The sequence below is a fragment of the Monodon monoceros genome, unplaced genomic scaffold (genome assembly GCF_005190385.1).
Source record: "Monodon monoceros isolate NGI ecotype Baffin Bay Population unplaced genomic scaffold, NGI_Narwhal_1 Super_Scaffold_11, whole genome shotgun sequence".
In the NCBI taxonomy this organism is placed as follows: domain Eukaryota; kingdom Metazoa; phylum Chordata; class Mammalia; order Artiodactyla; family Monodontidae; genus Monodon; species Monodon monoceros.
The window spans coordinates 103,066,138-103,082,121 of NW_021703767.1; the positions used below are offsets into that span (position 1 = coordinate 103,066,138).

The 15,984-nt window shown below is 44.0% G+C and overlaps 1 protein-coding gene across 11 annotated transcripts in view; it reads left to right on the forward strand.

Annotated features, from left to right (window-relative positions):
* The first annotated feature begins 254 nt into the window (after window positions 1-254).
* The window catches only part of B3GALNT1 (beta-1,3-N-acetylgalactosaminyltransferase 1 (globoside blood group)), a 33,313-nt gene continuing 17,583 nt past the window's right edge, over window positions 255-15,984 (forward strand). For 2 of the 11 annotated variants that reach the window (XM_029215185.1, XM_029215196.1), the window contains exons 1-2: window positions 255-2,119; window positions 3,566-3,653. The gene's annotated coding sequence lies outside the window, so the exon portion shown is untranslated. Of the gene's footprint in view, window positions 2,120-2,224; window positions 2,402-2,453; window positions 2,629-2,786; window positions 3,161-3,280; window positions 3,481-3,565; window positions 3,654-9,867; window positions 11,011-15,984 lie in introns of those variants that run through there. The other 9 variants (XM_029215186.1, XM_029215189.1, XM_029215191.1 and 6 more) reach the window with 9 other exon arrangements.

The following is a 15,984-nucleotide window of genomic DNA, read 5'->3' on the forward strand; positions in this document are numbered from 1 at the left end:
GATTACTCTATCCACCTAGGTGAATGGATTTGTAACCCATGTCCTCCTTGCAGGGATCTAAGACTTTCTCCTCCAAACAGATCCAAAGTCTCCACCCCACAGATTACCTATTAACCACAAAAGAGAAAATGTAGTTTAATAGAGAAATCTGGAGAACACTTCAGATTTCAGTGACCACTGATACTGGGACAACCTAATATTATGCATATAAAAATAACAGGGGTTTAATATTTATTATTACGTTCTTGCTGATGGAAAACAATAAGAGCACCTCATAAAGTGTGCCATCTTAGAAGGATTCTTGCCATCTAATCAAACCTCTCAACCTTCCTTCGAGCTTACAGGAAATATGGGATCTAGAGAAAAAACTAAATGACATCAGGAGGAAAACAAGGTCAGACAAATTGCGAAAGTAGAACCCTCTGCCAAATAACTGGCCTAGACCCTTTAAAAAGTTAATACCACAAAAACAAAACAGGTGGAGGATTGCTCCGCATTAAAAGAGACAACCAGGGCTCTCCTGGTGGCGCAGTGGTTGAGGGTCCTCCTGCAGATGCAGCGGATGCGGGTTCGTGCCCCGGTCCGGGAGGATCCCACGTGCCGCGGAGCGGCTGGGCCCGTGAGCCATTGCCGCTGAGCCTGCGCGTCTGGAGCCTGTGCTCCACAACGGGAGAGGCCACACCAGTGAGAGGCCCGCATACCGCCAAAAGAAAGAGACAACCATAACAAATACAATGCATGAATCTTCACAGGACTCTTTTTTTTCTTTTGACTAGCAGCAGTCTTTAATGTAAATGTTAGGCAGAGATCCACACAAATTTGAAAAAAAGTCTTTAACTTGAAAGAGCTTAAAACAATAAAAAAAAGATTAAATAGACAATTCAGGAAACAGGAAACTTAAAAGAGAAAGTCCTGAGATTTGTTTTATTATCCATTCGGTAAGAGAAGATATTGCATCCCTTAAATAAGAACTGGACGCCATGGGACTACCTTTCTACAAAACCAATATATGACTTTTTTTGGTAACTGGAGAAATTTGCATATGGGCTGGATATTAGGTGATGTCAAATTATTAAGTTTCTTAGATGTAATTTAGTTTCTTACGTGGTTGCATAGGAGAATGTCTTTGTCTTTACTTAGGCGAGAGAGAAAGAAAGCAGTTAACCGCAAAATGCTGAGTTATTCATTCTCGGAGGAATGTACATGGCTGTTCACTGAACTATTCTTTCAACTTTTCACACCGTGATGCCTCTGCCGACCTGTTCACTGTGCCACAGACAAGCGGCCTGAATGGGGAACTGTTTTCAGATGGCACTGTTTCAGGGGTGCCGAGAGAGGAGAGTAAATACTATTTCTGAATTAATTCAACAACCTCCACCCAGAGGCCGGTGCAACCAGAGCCCATACAGCACACTCAGCTCCCGCGCCTCAAAGCTTCTCCGTTCCTCCCAAGAAGCAACAGTTAGTGCAACTCAGGGTGGGACAGACCTTTGAATTCTCCAGACCAAAGGAGGGTTTCGAGAGGCATTTCTCGAGAACATGCGACTCCCGGGACTACTGTCCACACCCCAGACCATTGCAACCCCGACGTATCCCCAGCCTTCTTTTTCTATTGAGTCTAGAAGGAGAACGCGCATTTCGTCTGCAAGAGCAAAGAACTTCCCAAGATGTCTTCTTCCCTTCATAGCTCTGTGCGAATTTTAATAAGTAAATACCTCCCGGACTGCCGCGAGGCCGGGCACTTACGCAACTTGAAAACAGGGCAAGCCGGGGCAAAGAGAAGCGAGTCTTCAACAGAAATCCTTCCCGAGGTCAGCCCATCGACTAACCGCTGCCAAGCTCAAATGTAAAATGACTACCTAGCAGCCCGGTGCATGGAATGCAAGGTGAAGCCGAGAATCCCGAGGTCGCGCCCGGATCAGCGCGGAGGCCTGGGTGCCGCGCGACGCCACCCTCCTGGGGTGGGTCAAGGCCCGCGCGTGCGTGCGTGCGAGCGAGAGGACAAGGGGCTTAGGGCCCGGCGCGTGGTCTGCGCGCGCCCGGCCGCGCGTGCTGCTGCGGTAAGGCTGCGTATGCGCGCGGGGCTGAAGCTTAGGCCATCCACCCACGTCGGAGCACGGTGCGCGCCGCGCGGGGGGTGGTGAGTGTGGTCCGGGGTGGGTGCTGGGGCGGCGCGGAGGCCTCGGAGGCCCTCGGGCTGGGTGGCGGGCGTAGCGCTGGGACCTGCTCGGGCGGTGACGCGCCTTCCTCCGGGACACCGAGGCCCGGGCAGCTGGGCCGGGAGGCGGGCCGGGCGGCGCCGCCCACTCCTCCGGCCCTCTTCCGGAGCGCGGCCGGGGTTGAGCCGCGAGCGGCCCCGCCCGGACGCTTGGGCCTCCGCGACTATTCATTCCCCCACCTGGTGAGCGCGGGAGGTGGGGCCGCGGGCGACACCTAGGAGCGCCGGGGTGCGTGGTAGGGCCAGGCCGAGGCTGCGAGGAGCAGCACGCTGTCCGCCCTGCTCTGCCCCAGCGCGCAGACTACTCCCTTCCCGTCTCCTCGGGGAGCAGCACCAAGCAAGTTGGGCGGGTCGGCGGGGGAGCGGACGGGGACGGTGATTCGGTGTCGGATTCCCCAAGCAGGCCTGGGGTAAAGCCTTGACAAGGAGTTAGGGAAAGGCCCAGCAGCCGAATTGTGGGAGGCTTGTTCCTCCTGGTGAGGGGTTGGGAGGAATGTGGACCTAAGGAGGAGAATGGGCGAATTGGCCAGAGAGAGGAGGAAACCCGAAGAGGCTAGGGCTACAAGATTTTTAAAAGGGGTCTTAGCAAGCATACAAGGCATTTTAAAGGAAATCTTTAAGGTGCAGTGGAGCCTCACTTTTCAAGCAATAGGGAATGATGCCAGCAGCAAGCACGAGTGGCATTCCGTGTTTCTTCTCTCTCTTCCACTGTTGTAGGAAGGAGAATGTGCAAAGCAGAGACGGTTTTCTTTCCTTCATGTGTTTTGCACTTAATACCAGCGTTTAGGAGGTGGCTGGTTTGTCAGGTAGAGCTATCAATAAGGAACAAATTACCAAACCATGTCTTTTTTTCTGTTTTCAGAGGTGAGGAAGATTTGAGTTTGCAGTCTTCACCTGGGAACAGCTTTGTGTTTTAGCTTTCCCCAGGCGGCTTAGACAGAGGTAGGGAGCTGATTTTGTGCTGATAAAAGCATACATTGAACCTGTATCAGTGTAGAGAAGGGAACTATTTACTATTTAGAGATAAGAGTCTAAGACCTTTTTGTTTTTTCTCCTGACTAGAAAGTTCATTCAAATGAATGGTTGTTGGGTAATTCCAGTCCTGAAAATAAAGCCTGTTATCAAGACAGTGGCCAAGTATAATTCCAGATGAGATGCATGAAGTGATTTGAGAGCAAGGAGGAAGAAGAGAGGATCAAAGCTTTTCCAAAAATGAAAAGAATGTTGATATATAATGGTTTGCTCCTATAGCAGCTTGCTAGGTATAGAACATTAATTTTAGATGTCTCATGCCCAATGTTGTTAATTTATGACTGAGATATATTCTTTTTCTGTTCTTCTGTTCAGTAGTGCACAGCATATCTTTTAATTAAAGCATGGAATACGGAAAACAAAAACTTCAGCTAGTGTTTTAGTCTCATCTGAAATTCTACAGGTAAGTTCCTCTTATTTTAATTGAGAAATTATCCTTATCGGTTAAAATTGACCATAATAGTCTCCTTTATAAGATTTTAAGGATCATTTATGCAGCTACATGTTTTGTTATATATTCTAGTATATTTCTTCCCTAAAGGATTTGAGGAGTTGGAAGAGCTAAGCTCAGTTAAACTATTTTAGGTTATATATATATATATATTTTAAAAAATTGAATCATTATTAAAATACCATGGTATCTCAGGAAAACTTAACTATATAAACTTATTTTAGTGGTCATATTCAACTCAAGATCAGACTCAACTCTCTTTATCCCTAAGAAAATACACCAGTGGTTACTTTTCTCTCTTTTCCTTCCCTTTCAAATGATTTGCCTTGTCTCTGTGCCCAGTCTCCAGCTCTGTTCTGTCCACCATTGGATGATACAGGTAGAATCCCATTTTAGGAAATGCCTTTATTCCTTCTGCAACCATAATATGTCCAGGCCAAATATGCTTCTCTGTTACATCAGAAAACAGCTATCGTTGCTCATCCCTGCTCACTGTGTAGTAGATAAACACACTACAGCTTCATGAATGAGGTCAAAACTGGAAGGTCAAACAGGATGCTCTTAAATGACGTGGCACAGCAGATAAATTCAAAAGTTGCAGTTCATTTAATAGCAGGTTCTTTGGCAGATATCTTTTTTTGGACTATGAGCAATGATTTTGCTTTAGTAAAAAGTTGCATATTATAAATATCAATTTGCTTTTGCAATTGGAGCTTTTGATACATTGTGAATTAGAAGAGGGAAGGCGATGGTATAAGTTAGAAGCAACTTGTAGGGGGCATGTCTAGGTGAGGGGGAGATGAAGCCGCAGAACAGTCTGTAGCGTGGGACCCTGAGAGGCAACAGGATAGAAGATTTGGCTAGGGGTGTAACTTGCACTCCTTGAAACTGAGAAATTAAGGAATGAAAAACAGAGCTAGAGTAGATTGTTTCCCATTCTGTGTGGATCTGACCCTGACACAGGTAGTTAGTCAGGAAGTCAAGGCCTTTTGTTGTCCCCTTATAGCATCCACAGCCTTGTTTAATACTTCTCAGCCCTGCTACCCTCCAGGAACCATTTCATGTAGGGAACATGTTACGAGCACTAGGATCCCCTTTTCAGTGACATAGCCTTCTGGGGTAATGAGGAAACATGGAGAAGAGAGACCTTAGGAGGTTTTGTTGCTGTTCTGAGATGCCATTTCATGGGGCTAGACAAAGACTTTCAGACCAGCAGCCTATTTTGAAAATAGTTTTATTGGAGCACAGTCACATCTATATGTTTAATAATGTCTACGGCTCCATTTTCGCTACAAAGGCAGAATCAGGTAGCTGGGATAGAGACCATGTGGCCCACAGAAAATGTTTGCCATTTGACCTCTTTTTTTTTTTATTTTTATTTTTTGCAGTACGTGGACCTCTCACTGTTGTGGCCTCTCCCGTTGCGGAGCACAGGCTTTGGACGCGCAGGCTCAGCGGCCATGGCTCACGGGCCCAGCCGCTCCGCGGCATGTGGGATCTTCCCAGGCCGGGGCACGAACCCATGTCCCCTGTATCGGCAGGCGGACTCTCAACCACCGCACCACCAGGGAAGCCCTAGCCTTTTACTTTTAAAAAGTTTGCCCACTCCTAGGCTAGAACATAGATTTCTGCTAACCTCCAAAGCAGTGCACTTTAAGTAGGCTCTTTTAAGTTTGAATTAAGGAAGTACTGCTTCCGTTAAACATTTCACAAGTCTGCAACCACCTACTACCAGCATGACATTGAGGGCTCCAACCATGTCTCTTATCTGGAGCTATATTTGGCTATTATTTCGGTAACAGAATTTGTTTTCAAGAACGGAGTTACCCACTTGCTGAGAGAAATAATTATAATCAACTCTTAGCTCAGTATTAAATAGTTTCATTCTCTAAACTGATATAATTTGTATAATTTGCACTTTGGCGGGCATCTACACATTCTGAGAGTGCAAACTCAGTACCTTGTCATGACCGGTGGCCACAGGTTTGGAGACATTTGAGCTGGGGCTGGGGGGGGGGGGGGGGGTGTCCCTCCATCTTCTCCAGGTGGGCTTTGCTCATAATGTTCAGTCTAAAACTTGGAGTCATGAACCTTTTCACGACTGTCCATGCTCTGCATGGTGTCAGCAACTTGAGGGCCAGGCAGCCTAGCCTGTAACACATGTCTGGCATATCAAATGACTGAATGAAATACATTCAAATAGCTAAGGACAAGGGAAGCAGTAACTTAGCTTGACAGACAAGAATGACAAAGATCTGTAATACTACTCACCTAGGGCAACAATGGGAAGAAGTGTTAACTAGAGCAGCTTGCACTGTCCTCTTCCTCCAATGAGTAAAGCTGTTTGTAGCAAAACAGAGACAGGCAGCCCAGCTCTCAAGGCAGCCTTGGTGCTACTCTGCCTGACTTGTGTCATCTTTGCTCTGCTCCAGTTTTCCTAGCTTCTCTGAACCTGGTTATCCTGTTGCCTCTTCCCATAGGCCGCTCTGTCACATGGCTCCCTCAGACTGCCTACCACTCAGGGCAGAGTGAGTCCACTTTTGTTGTACTCTTTGCTCCCTACCCAGGAATCTCAAGAGGCTGTGGGATTGGGTGTGAGGTTGGGCTCTTCTACAGGCACTGTGCTCTGGAGACGGAGCACAGCATTTGGAGTTGAACCTAAGTTTGGGTTCCAGGGCTGCTTGTATCTGGGCTGCACCAGTCTCTGAAAAATGAGATAGTGATACCCATTTTACCATGTTGTGAAATGTGCTTTGTAAATTGCTGTAGAAGTGATACAGACTTAAGCCCAAGAGTCCAGTTAACCTTAAAAAAAAAAAACCTGCTTAAAAGTCTAACTTATTGGGCTTCCCTGGTGGCGCAGTGGTTGAGAGTCTGCCTGCCGATGCAGGGGACACGTGTTCGTGCCCCGGTCCGGGAAGGTCCCACATGCAGTGGAGCGGCTGGGTCCGTGAGCCATGGCCGCTGAGCCTGCGCGTCCGGAGCCTGTGCTCCGCAACGGGAGAGGCCACAGCAGTGAGAGGCCCGCGTACCGCAAAAAAAAAAAAGTCTAACTTATTACAAAGAGTACATTTTTTTGTGTGTGTTGGATACAAGTGCAGGTAAGGCAGGAGCAAAGAGAAAATCTCAAATGAATTTTCCTTGTCAGGTTCTACTACTTTTGGCCTCTCCTCATCTTTCTCAGCCTAAAGATCCTACATGCCGCAAGCCCAGAAATCTATAAAATACAGTTGTCCTCAGTATCTGCAGGGGGTTGGTTCTAGGACTCCCTCAGATACCAAAATTGATCTCAAGTCCCTAAAATGGCATGGCATTTGCATATAATCCATGCACATCCTTCATATATTTTAAATCATCTCTAGGTTACTTGTAATACCTAATGTAAAGTAAATGTTATGTAAAACATAACGTTTAGTTATGTTAGTTGTAAATACAATGTAAGTGATATGTAAATAGTTGCCAGCACACATGGCAAATTGAAGTTTTGCATTTTGGAACATTCTGGAATTTTTTTTTTTAATATTTTTGATCCAAAGTTAGTGGAGCCCATGGTTGCAGAGCGCTGTGTTCCCATATATTGTTATTCCTACAATAAAATACTTTGTTTTCAAACGGTATATGATATGTGTTTTTAAAACAGGTTTTTAAAAACCCAGGTGTCTTCTGCCTCAACACGCAAGAGGCTGGAGGTTTCCATTTTAATGAGGCTAGAATGAAGGGCATTCTCCCATACATCTCAGAATATCTGAGGGTGGTATCACTGCAGCCAGCCGGGGATGCAAGGGCAGAATGGGGAAATAATAATGGAGCATTAGGTATTTATACTCACTGTCTACCTAAAACTGTATAACAACCACAGAGAGTTATGCTTCGTATGGGGGTTTTTCTTAAACTCATTGAGTACTTCAGATTCATTCTTAAAAATGGAACAATTTAAAAATTTTATGCAAAATGAAACCTTTTCTTTTTAAAGGTTTTTAAAAAAATATTTATTTGGCTGCATTGGGTCTTAGTTGCAGGATCTTTGTTGCAGCACTCAGGCTCCTGTCTAGTTGTGGTGCGTGAGCTCTAGAGCGCACGGGCTTAGTTGCCCCACGGCATGTGGGGTCTTAGTTCCCCGACCAGGGATCCAACCGGCGTTCCCTGCATTGGAAGGTGGATTCTTAACCACTGGACCACCAGGGAAGTCCCAAACCTTTTCTGTATACTACATTTTAAATATGAATAACAAAGTCATGGAATCTTGGAGTTGGAAGGGACCTTAGAAGTTATCTAAAATAACTTAAAACTCAGTGAGGAATTAACCTTTGTAACATTCCCGCCAGCTGCTTGAATATTTCTGTTGGTGAGGAGCAGCCCATTCTAGTAATCTGTACTGAACCTTCCCACTGGTTTTTTTTTTTTTTTTTTTGCTGCGTTGGGTCTTCATTGCTGTGCATGCTTCCTCTAGTCGCGGTGAGCGGGGTCTACTCTTCGTTGCAGTGCGCAGGCTTCTCATTGCAGTGGCTTCTCGTTGCGGAGCACGGGCTCTAGGCACGCGGGCTTCAGTAGTTGTGGTTCGCGGGCCCTAGAGCGCTGGTTCAGTAGTTGTGGCGTGCGGGCTCAGTAGTGGTTCACGGGCTCTAGAGCGCTGGCTCAGTAGTTGTGGCACATGGGCTTAGTTGCACCGTGGCATGTGGGATCTTCTGGGACCAGGGCTTGAACCTGTGTCCGCTGCATTGGCAGGAGGATTCTTAACCACTGTGCCACCAGGGAAGTCCCCCACTGATTTTTATCTTTGGGCTTCCATTTGCCTTCTGGAGTTACACTGACGTATTGTTCAAAATATCTGAAAGCATCTACCATGGCCCTTCTAAGCTTTTGTTTTCCCCAGAACAGAACATTCCTCAGTTCCTTCAGCCACTACTTTATCCAATTCTTATTATGGGAGTTGAGAAACCAACCCCTTAACCTTCCTCTCAACTATAAATCTAACTTGTCAAGGATCCTTTTAAAATGGAACATATATGTGGCTATGGGTTTATGATCCCTTTTGCCCAGACTCCTTTCTCTTTCTTGAACCCAAGAGAGTGTTAGGGGTTTTAGTGTGTGTGTTGGGGGAGGGAGGCACATTATAGTACTAACCTGTAGGATTTCTGTTGGCACTGCCATTCATTTACAAGCACCTGGGGAATGCTTTCCGTGCTGGGTGCTGGGGACACAGCAGTGTACAGAAGTGAGCATTATCTTTGTTATGGTGGAGCTAGATGGGATCTGAGAGGTATCCTGGCCCAATCCCTTAAAGGCTCTGATGAGAGAAGCAACTCCCTAAATTCAATAACTTGCCCCCTCCCCCAGCCACTGTAACTAGAATCCTTGTTTCCTGACTCTCCAGTTATTCCTTTACACCATCACCTTTCTTCATACTGAATTCATACTCAACTAAAACCTTTAGGTCTTCCTAACTTAGACGGGTGTTAAAATGGTCTCCCATCCTCTCTTACGCAGTTGGTTTTTTGAACTGTGATATAGGACAGTAAATTTTTTCCCATCAGATTTCATCTTGCTTTGGCTCTATTCTAACCTGTTGAAAGCTTTTTAGATTGCAATTATATCTTCTAATGAATTTGCTATTTTTTCCTGCTTTGTCTTGCCTTCAAAATTGAATAAACCCATATTCATTTGTCTTTCATAAGAAGTATTAAACAGGAAAAGGCTAAAGATAGGCCTGTGATTAAACCCTAGAGATTTTCTCCCAGGTTGACAAAGATGCTCTAACAGCCTTAGAACATAAATGGGAGGACAGGTCTTTGGCTGTTTTGGTCAATACTGTATTCTCACAGTCTAGCTTGCGCCCAAGAGGCGTGTGTTGAACAAAAGACTGGCTGTGAAAAATCCACTGGCCGAGATGGATCAGCCGATTTTGAACCATCTAGGCACTGCCACTGGACTCAGCTTTTTCCATTTTGTTCAGAGGGACCTTTCAGTGCACTGCCATCTTCAGAGAAGCTTAATTCTTGTGTGTTGTCTAAGGCTTCCCTTGATCTTCTGGTCAAGGAACCCTTTTGAATATGGAGATGAGGTTAGTCAGGTGAAATTTTCTTAGCGACTCTGCTGGCTCCTGATGGCCACTGCTTCTGTGTCGAAGTGTTCACTAATGTTTACAGAAGTGTGGGAGCTTATTCAGAGTTATTTGGAATATAAACTCACTAACATTATTCCCCCTCAGCAATTCCGCCCTTGCTGAAAAGTGTACTTGGAAGAGACTTGTTGAAAATTGTTTGGGTGAGAATTAGAAAGAGCTGAGCATGATTTGCTTGGAGATTGAACTGTGTTTGCATTTAGGATTTCCCTTTTTTTAAGTTTGTGGTTTAGCTTTGTCAACTCTTTATCCCTGGGGAAGAACAGAGGTGCTTCACTACATGGAGGAAAGTATGAAGACATCAGACTAGAGAGATAAAAACAAGTCAGGAAGGATGCCTTGTACTGCAGAGGTTCCAGACCCCACTTATGGGGTGAGGACACCTGGATTTCCAGCCCTGCTCTGCTGCCTGTGAGCCCCTGACTAAGGAGCAGGTCTCCAAAGCACTTACTATAGTGCCAGGACCAGGCAGGTGCTGTTGCTACAGTTACGGAGAGAGGGGAGTATGAAGAAGTTAGGTAAGATAGAAAGCAAGTTCTTTTTGACGTTAACTTTGTTTGCCCCGACAGAGTAAAGAATATTTCATTTTTAAGCATTATTAGATTATGCACATGTAGTGGTTGCAGTTCATTCATTCAATAAATAAAATTTGATTCCCTATTATACTTCCAACTGTGTGCTTCAAAGTAAGAAGAAATGTAAGTCTTATCAAATATGCTTAATCCTTAAAGTAGCTTGATGCCTCTTAAATATCTCATACCTCAGTTTGAAAAGGTTCATGTATTTTGTAGTTCTCCAGTTCTCCAGAGAGCATACAGTGGATGTAATAATAATAACAGTTCTCTTGGGCTTCCCTGGTGGTGCAGTGGTTGAGAGTCTGCCTGCCGATGCAGGGGACGCGGGTTCATGCCCCTCTCCGGGAGGATCCCACATGCCGCGGAGCGGCTGGGCCCGTGAGCCATGGCCGCTGAGCCTGTGCGTCCGGAGCCTGTGCTCCGCAACGGGAGAGGCCACAGTGGTGAGAGGCCCACGTACCGCAAAAAGAAAAAAAAAAAAATAATAATAGTTCTCCAAGAGATGATGATATGCAATAAAGTTTGAGAACCACTGGCTTAAGAAAGAAAAGGGAAGAGAGAAGTAGTGGTCAGACATCACTGGTTCTGTCTGTTTCTAATATAATTGGAGGAGGTAAGAATGACAGAATTTTATATTGCTTTGTTTATGAATTAATGTGTTCAGTTTGAGAGGGTACTACTAGGGAAATTTTCTTCAAGGATATGTATTTTTTAAATAAATTTATTTTATTTTTGGCTGCATTGGGTCCTTGTTGTGGTACGCGGGCTTCTCATTGTGGTGGCTTCTCTTGTCGCGGAGAACGGGCTCTAGGGGCACGGGCTTCAGTAGTTGTGGCTCGCGGGCTCTAGAGCACAGGCTCAGTAGTTGTGGCGCACGGGCTTAGTTGCTCCGCGGCATGTGGGATCTTCCTGGACCAGGGATTGAACCCATGTCCCCTGCATTGGCAGGCAGATTCTTAACCACTGTGCCACCAGGGAAGTCCTGTCATTTTATATTAAACCCTATATGCATAGGACCTTTTTTAGGCAGTTAGGATTTATACTCCTTTGTAGTATCATGTTTTATGCAGAGAAGTCAGAATGTTGCATAACTGGCAGCAGTTTAGTAATTATCTTTTTTTTTTTTTTTTTTGGCTGCTTACGGGCAGGATCTTCGTTCCCCAACCAGGGATCAAACCCTGCAGTGGAAGTGTGGAGTCCTAACCACTGGACCGCCAGGGAGTTTCCAGTAATTATCTTTAATAGTTAGCTTACGTTTTCTCCTTGGATGACTCTGAATCTACCATGCTTGGGCCCAGAATTTCATTGAAATTTGTTTTTTGTTTGTTTGTGTGTTTGTTTTTTCCTGTCTGGACCTTTTATTTTTAAATGAACATTATCAGAATCAGTGCAGCCTATTAGAATAAGGCTTTGTATTAGAAAATAGCGGAAGAAGAGTAAGCATAATCTAACAGAAACTCAGGAATTTACTTTTGGATTCAGTTTATTCTTGGGAATATTTTTGTAATATGTTAAGTGGATAAAAGCACATTACCAGACAATTTGTACAATATTCAGATATCCATCAAGCACCTACTGTGTGCTAGGCTCTGGGCATATGCCATTGAACAATATGGGCAAGGCCTTTCCTTCATGAACTTACATTCTTGTGAAGGGAACAGACAACAAACAGGCGAAGAATTCCAGGTAGGGTTAAGGGCTTAGAGGAGAATAATGTGAATGTGATATGTGATAGGAATGTGATAGAAGATAGGGGCTGGGGGAACTACTTGAGATAAGGGGCCAGGAAAGGACTATCCTAAATGACATTTTGCTGAGACCTAAAGCATGAGAAGGAGCCAGACTTTCCAAGAACCTCTAACTTTTGAGTTAGAGGGGGAACAAGGGCAGACTCCCTGAGGGAGGGAAAGAGTTTGACACAGTCAGGGATCAGAAAGGAAGCCCTTGTGGCTGAAACAGGGATAGGATGAGGGCAGTGGCAGCTGGTGGGATGGGGGCTTATGTTTTCCTGAGGAGAGACAGGCTTGATAGATCTTCATCAAAAATGTTAACGTTGTGGGACTTCCCTGGCAGTCCAGTGGTTAGGACTCTGTGCTTCCACTGCAGGGGTCGTGGGTTGTTTTTTGTTTTTGTGCTGAGAACAGTTAAGATTTACTCTCTTAGCAACTTTCAAGTACTAACAATACACTATTGTTAAATGGTCCACACATTGTACATTAGATTCCCCAGAACACATTCTTATAACTGGAAGTTTGTACCCTTTGACCAACATCTCCCCATTTCTCCCACCCCCTAGTTCCTGGCAACCACCATTCTACTGTTTCTATGAATTAAATGTTTCTAGATTCCACATATAAGTGAGACCATGCAGTATTTGTCTTTCTCTGACTTATTTCCCTTAGCCTAATGATCTCAAGGTCCATCCATGTTGTTACAAATGGCAGGATGTTTTCTTTTTTTTTTTTGCAGTACGTGGGCCTCTTACCTCACACCTGTTAGAATGGCTACCATGAAAAACACACAAGAGATAACAAGTGTAGGGTGATATCTCATTGTGGTTTTGATTTGTATTTCCCTGATGATTAGTGATACTGAACACCTTTTCATATACACGTTGGCCTTTTGTAAATTTGTAAATCTTCTTTGGAAAAATGTCTATTCAAGTCTTTTGCCCATTTTTTTTTTTTTTTTTTTTCTTTTTGTGGTACGCGGGCCTCTCACTCCTGTGGCCTCTCCCGTTGCGGAACACAGGCTCCGGACGCGCAGGCTCAGTGGCCATGGCTCATGGGCCCAGCTGCTCCGCGGCATGTGGGATCCTCCCGGACCGGGGCACGAACCCGTGTCCCCTGCATCGGCAGGCGGACCCTCAACCACTGCGCCACCAGGGAAGCCCTGCCCATGTTTTAATTGGATCTTTTTTTTTTTGCTGTTGGGTTGTAAGAGTTCCTTATGTTTTTTTTTTTTTTTAATATTTATTGGAATATAGTTGCTTTACAATGTTGTGTTAGTTTATACTGTACAGCAAAGTGAATCAGCTATATGTATACATATATCTCCTCTTTTTTGGATTTCATATATCCCCTCTTTTTTGGATTTCCTTCCCATTTAGGTTACCACAGAGCACTGAGTAGAGTTCCCTGTGCTGTACAGTAGGTTCTCATTAGTTATCTATTTTATACATAGCATCAATAGTGTGTATATGTCAATCCCAGTCTCCCAATTCATCCCACCCCCTTTTTCCCCCTTGGCATCCATACATTTGTTCTCTACGTCTGTGGCTCTATTTCTGCTTTGTAAATAAGATCATCTATACCAGTTTTTTCAGTTTCCACGTATATGGGTTAATGTACAATATTTGTTTTTCTCTTTCTGACTTCACTCTGTATGACAGTCATTAGGGTGTGGAGAAAAGGGAACCCTCCTACACTGTTGGTGGGAATGTAAATTGATACAGCTGCTATGGAGAACAGTATGGAGGTCCCTTAAAAAACTAAAAATGGAACTGCCATGTGACCCAGCAGTCCCACTACTGGGCATATACCCAGAGAAAACCATAATTCAAAAAGACACATGCACCCCAATGTTCACTGCAGCACTATTTACAATAGCCAGGTCATGGAAACAACCTAAATGTCCATCAACAGAGGAATGGATAAAGAAGATGTGGTACATATATACAATGCAATATTACTCAGCCATAAAAAGGAAAAAATTGGGGCACGGATTTGACCCCTGGTCTGGGAACTAAGATCCCGCATGCTGCATGGTGCAGCCAAAAAAAAAAAAAATGTTAACATTATCTTTCAGCTTTTATTGTCTTTGTGCTTTGTTTTTGCATTCACAGTTCTCTGATGAACATGTATTACATTTGCAATTAGAAACATTTTATATATTTTTTAAATAATTAAATTTACTTTCACTCTGTAGAAAATAACCAACACTTCTGCACCCCAGGAAAGAATATCAGATTATTTTTGCTTAAATAATTGTACCATTGCTGTAACTGAACTCTCTTTTCCATTTCTCTAGAGCCCTTGCATTTGAGCTGATCCCTCTGCCCACTCCCCAGTTTATTTTCTTGCGCCCAGCATGTTTTTGATGCACAATAAAAGGTCCATACCTGCATGAATTATTAGTTACTATTCATTACTGTTGTTAGTAACTCATATTTCAGATTTTGAGAATGTGAATCTTGAGTGTTTCTGTGTAAAGATGGTAAGGCTGTGATGCTGCTTTACTGTTTGTCTCAAGGTTCAATGGTTGCAAGAAGTTAAAACCCACTCAGAGCAGCTCTGGTCAAGAGGGCTGCAGCAGACTCCCCAGGATAGGAAGGGCAGTGGCCAAGAACATGAGGTTTGGAGTCCTGTTTGATTTTTGTCTCTACCACTTACAGCCTGTAACTTTGGGCAAGTTACTGACTCTATCTAAGCCTTAGTTTCCTCACCTGTGAAATGTGAACAGTAAAGGTCTTTAAAGCTCCTTAATTCGTGGGCTCTCTTGAAGATGACATGGCTTAGTACCTGGTGCTCTTCCCATAGCTGGGGCATCCAGGGCCAGCACATCGTGTGGACACCTGCCTACACTGATTGCACATAGTATCTGAATAAACAGATAATTGATTGGACTGCCAAACTCTTTTTACATTTCTGTTGAAGTATGGCATGCAGAAAGAAAAGTGTGCAAGTTAGAAGATAAATTATCAGAGTGAACATACCTGTAGCTACCATCTAGGTACAGAAACAGCACATGGCCAACACCCCAGAAGGTCCCCTCCAGTCTCTCCCAATTATATTTCCTCCTTCTCCCCAGAATTTACCAGTGTCCTGAATTCTAATGCTTTAGATTACTTCTGCCTGCTTTTCAACTTTGTATAAATCGCATTATAGTGTCTGTTCTTTATGTACCTGGCTTCTTTAGCTCAACCTTATGGTTGAGAGATTCTCCATGATGTCATGTGAGGATGTAGTTTGTTCGTTTTCATTTTGTATAATGTGCTATTCTCTAAATTTCTTTCTTCTACTGTGGGTTGTTTCCAGGTTGGGGCTCTCATAAATAGTGTGCTATTAAAAACTTTAGTGAACATTTTTTGGTGTCCTTATGGACATACACGTTGTTGAGTGTTCTGCCTGAGAGTGTAGTAGCCGTGTCATTGGGTACATGTATGTTATATCTTAGTGAATAACACTAAAAAATTTTCCAAAGTAGTTAAACCAGTTTGTTTAGTTTTTTGGGTTTCCTTTTTTACTTCAAACTACTACTTAAATATTTATTTACTAAATCATCAAAATTAGTTTTGTGATTCAGTGAATACAAAGATATTCTAGGACAGCATTTCCCAAAGTGCGGAATTCTAGTCCTGCCAGAGGCTCTGAAACTTAAAATAGGTTCTTTGTTCAGTTAAGTTTGAGAAACATTGCGTAATATATCCTCTTCTCAGAGAATGTACATTAACATTAAAAACTCTGAAAAGCCCTCCATTAAAAAATAATAGTTTGAATGATTTCCAGTTTTTTGGTCCACAGCCCTTTTGAGGCTCTGTAACACCTGTAGATAAGACACAAATGCAGCCATCTTTGGCTACCATAAA